We start from the raw sequence: 4,512 nt of genomic DNA, 5'->3' as shown, positions 1-4,512 counted from the left end.
TCCTGGCCGTCCCTGAGTTCCCCACCAACTGGGGGGTCGTAGATGAAGTGGGGCAGCAGACTTGATGGTTTTGGCTGAGCTGTGGGCCCGTAGTGGAGGGGGTGGAGTTTGGCCTGAAATGTGGGCATCCAGGCTGAGTGGGGCCCTCCCCATCCCCACCAGGGCCTCAATGATGTCTCTCAGAAGCCTATTCTATCTCCTCCCAGCAGGAGCCGGGACATATGTGTAGATTCTGTCACTAATTCAAGTAGCTAGTGTTAGGTCGCCATGGTTGACTAGGGGGTAAGCTGTCACCTTCTGAGCCTCAGTATACTTGTCTCTCAATTGGGGTCAAATGCCAGGTGAGGCTGGATCAGGCAGGGGTAGGAGCTGGCCCTGAGAAGTCTGTTGAGGCTGATCACTGCCAGGGGCTGTTCAGGGGGCCTGGGTGGGACTCAAGCCCAGTTGGAGCCATCACACTGGTTTATTGTACATCAGGGCCTCCACTAGGAGTGGGTAGGGGGGCTAGTGCCCACTCTAGTGGGGCACAGCACAGAGCTGGTAGGGGGATGGGGTCACCAGTACACCATATACACCGTGGTCGCTGGGGCGGGGCTGCCCAGTGGGCACCGAGAAGCTGAAGTGCTGCAGGAGGCAGGTGAAGAAGAGGAAGAGCTCCATGCGGGCCAGGGGCTCCCCGAAGCACGAGCGGCGGCCTGTGGGTAAGGATGGGGGGCTCAGTGAGCCTGGGGGCCCGACGCCATGCCTCCAAGACTCCCTCAGGAGGGGGCAGTGAGCCAGGCTCCCACAGGCACCTGCTGAGAAGGGCATGAAGGCCTCCTGCTTGACGAAGTGGCCCTGGGCGTCCAGGAAGTGCTTGGGGTGGCAGCAGAAGGGCTTCTTCCAGATGGTCTCGTCCTTCAGCACAGATGACAGGTTGGTGATGAGTGTCGTCCCCTGACAGGAGATGCCTGGCATGGGTGGGGTCCTGGCTAGTGGGCGCCAGGGCCCCTGCCACCAAACACACATGGGCCACACTCTCTGCCTGGCACACGCCTGGACTCTTTCAAGTCAATCTCAGCCCAAGAAGCTTTGTGGCACCTTCCTGTCCCCATGGCAGGGCCAAGTGACCTGTCTCCCATAGGCGCCCTCCCTGCCACCTGTCCCTCATGCATGGCTCCTCCAAAACACTGGGACACATTTTAGTTTGTCTCCCTCTCATGCCTCCCCTGACTGGGGATCCGAAAAGACAAAGCCTTCCCTGCCTCTGCTTCATCCACAAACCCACCTGGGCTAGACAGTTGGTCCCTATGGAAATGAGGATTAGGTGGCTTGGGTTCCATTCCTGGCCCCACCTAGCAATGTCCATGCTGGGGGTACCAGTGACAAGTGGGGCTGAGCTGAGGTGAGCAGGGCCGCAGGCCTACCTTGGGGATGAGGAAGCCCTGCACTTCAATATCACGGGATGTCATGTGGGGCAAGCACAGTGGGATGATGTCCCCAAAGCGCTGCATCTCATGGACTACTGCTATGGTGAAGGGCATGTGGCTTGGTCCCCCATCCTTGGTCACTGTATCTGCCCTATCACCTCGTCTATCTCCTGTGGACATGGCCTGGACAGACAAGTGTCCCCACAGTGGTCAAAACCTAGGAGGGCTGAGCCCCGATCTCCTCTTGACTCCTGTGCAGGGGCTGTGCCCACGTGGAGGAGGAGGTCACTTTGACCCCTAAGCCAGGGCCCAGCCTTTGCTCAGAGCTCCTGGTGGCCAACCCAAGCTCCGGGTCCCCAGCCTGTCCCTCTCCCCCCTGACCCATCCCACTGGGCCCCCAGGCTGGGCTCACGCTGCACATCTGGGTACAGGATCATGAGCAGGAGGGCCCAGGCCAGCGTGGTCAAGATGGTCAGCATCGCGGCAGTGAACAGGTCAGTCACCATCAGGCACAGGTTCTCATCATTGAAGCTGCTCTTGGGGTTCCCCTTGTCCTGGGCCGTGCAGAGAGGGTGGGCTCAGGGGCAGAGGCAGGAAGCCCCCATATGGCCTCCCACTCTGCACCCAACAGCCCAGGAGCCTCCTCACTGGGTGATACACAGGCCCCACCTTGCCCAGGCTCCCCTCATAGGCCTCTCAACTCACAACCTCTATCCCTGTCCCTGGCAGCTCACCTTCTCCACCTTGTCCAGGAAGGAGTCAGTCAGGTCTCCGGGAGGATGGGCTTGGTCCCAGGTCACCCTGTGCTCAGCAATCAGCTCATTCAGCAGGGTCATGAAGGCCCTATGACCTGGAAAGGACTTGGCAGCCAGCCCCGGGATGTGCAGGAGCATGGCGATGGCATTCAGCACCTGTCCGGGCCATAGATGTGGGGTCCTGGATCCTCCCTGTGCTCAGGTGTTCACCTCCACCAGTCAGGTCCCAGCTGCCTCCAGGGTGTCCTCAGTATTGACCTAGTTCCTCCCTAAGTTTGGCCCTAGACCCTAACTTGCATGGGTCCCAGAAGGATAAACCTAAAATCTACATCTCATGGGTTCCAAAGAAGGAGGTACAGGTTCCTTAGCCCTCTTACAGAACACCCCTCTAGCCAAATCTTCCTCTATGGAGGCCCAAGGCAGGGTGGAGGCCTCCTCCACCGAGCTCTCCTACAGGGCTCCTTTGTCTCCTCCATCCTAGTACCTCGGACAGGAAGCCTAAATTTTCCTTCAGTCCTTCCTCTGTGAGGTCCAATAGCTTCAAGAAAGGCAGGTCGTTGTACTCAAAGCGGTGCCCGAAGGTGAGGGAGGCGATCACGTTGCTCACCGCTTTATTCAGGAGGGCGTTGGGGCTAAAGGGGCGTCCTGGGAGGGGTCGGTGCAGGTCAGGGGGTCGCCTCCATCTCCTCTTCCCCAGCCTCCATCCCTGTCTCCTGTCCCTCAGCCCAGCACTCACCGGCCTGGTCTGAGAAGGCGGCACAGAGGCACGAGGCCTCCTCGGTCACCCACTGCTCCAGTGACCTCTTGCCCAGGCCGAAGTTGCGCAGGGTGGACACGGAGAAGCGCCGCTGCTCCCACCACCCGTGTCCATAGAGGGCAAAGACCACCCATGGGCGCGGGCAGACGTGGGCGTGGCTCGTGTGTGCCCTGTTCCCGCCTCTGCACACAAACCTTGCTCACGGGCTCGTCTGCCCTTCCTTCTATGCCAAGGGTAAGGTCCACTCCGTGCCCTGGTTCACTCAGTCCCGCCCTCATTCGGTACAGGCCTCGCCCTTACCCTGTATATACACCGCGCCCGTTTGGCCCACACTGACCTCATTCGCCCGAGCCACTCCACCAAGTCTCACCCACTTTACACCCCAATCTGGTTGGGGACAGGTCCCACCCTCTGCCTGCCCTCATTTCTCGCCTGCTCTCCCCACTGGGGGCAGGTGTCGGCCCCATTCATGGCTCTGCCCACCAGGACCCGCTTCCGATTCAGGGAAAGTCCTGGCCTCCCCCTGCCCCGCCCCGCCCACACTGACTCCATCCTCCTCATTCCTGCCGCCAGGAGGTCCCCTTGCTCCTCCCAATTGCCAGGGCCCGCCCACTCCCCTTAAGGCCCCGCCCTCCGCCTCGGCCACATCAGCCCTCCGCCCCGCCCACATCCCCCTCCACACCTTTGGCACAGACTACTTCCTCCGCCTGCCGCCCCTTCAAATTCGCTGAGGCTTCCCTGCACCGCAGGTCCACCACCATGCCTCCGCTTGAGCCTGCTGGGTCTCGGTCACTGTGGGCCCAGTCACCACCGGGCTGCGGCCCTCCCCTTCTTCGCTTATCTTCGGAGCGTGGCCCAAAGCCCAGGTGCTCAAAGATGGGCCCAGGTGGGCGGTTGGAGTTGTCCTCGCTGCGGTCCACCAGCGCCTCACGCATGGCCCCCAGCCCGTTGAGCACGACCGAGGGCATTCAGGCCAGCTGTAGGCTGAACAGGTCCCCGAAGTGGCGCCACAGCTGCAGGCCGAGGGTCAAGGGCGTTTGCCAAGCCCAGCGCCTGGAAGGCTGCTGTACCCAGTCTCCTGACACTAGCCTTGGGGGACCCGTGGGCTGCCAGCAGTAAGTGGGTAGAAAAACTCTATGTGGCGTCAGGGATGCTAGGAGTCACAACCTGCACTGTTGAGGACCTCACATTGGATCAGACCACCCAGCTATGACTTTGCAGAGGTCACCAACATTGTGAGTAGGCCAAGTTCTCATTCCATATTACAGGCGAAGAAACTGAGGTTCAGAGTGGTGAGCAGTGAGGCCCAAGGTCTCACAGCAGCAAAAGATTTGAACCTGGTCACTGTCCCTTCTCAACCTCGATTTCCTTATTAAATGGGGCTCATGACCAGACTCTCCTCCCCCATCTTAAGACCTTTCCTCCTGATGTCATCAGAAGGGACTCAGGCTCACATAATTTAAGCTCTGTCCCACTGGATCCCAAGGCCACTGCCAAGTCCCACCCCCTCCAGGCCTTTGTCCTCTCTGACCTTTGATGGGAAAATTCAGACTGTCCTCCAGGCCCTGCACAGATGCCCTCCCCCAGGAGG

General features: G+C 60.2%; 1 pseudogene; it reads right to left on the bottom strand.

Moving 5' to 3' along the window:
* Nucleotides 1–452: 452 nt before the first annotated feature.
* LOC131421415 (cytochrome P450 2D14-like) lies at nt 453–3,889 on the bottom strand (annotated as a pseudogene).
* Between the last annotated feature and the right edge of the window lie 623 nt (nt 3,890–4,512).

The sequence above is a fragment of the Diceros bicornis genome, chromosome 25, assembly GCF_020826845.1.
Source record: "Diceros bicornis minor isolate mBicDic1 chromosome 25, mDicBic1.mat.cur, whole genome shotgun sequence".
In the NCBI taxonomy this organism is placed as follows: domain Eukaryota; kingdom Metazoa; phylum Chordata; class Mammalia; order Perissodactyla; family Rhinocerotidae; genus Diceros; species Diceros bicornis.
The sequence above is the reverse complement of the archived record's forward strand: the minus strand, read 5'-3'. Positions and strand labels throughout refer to the sequence as shown.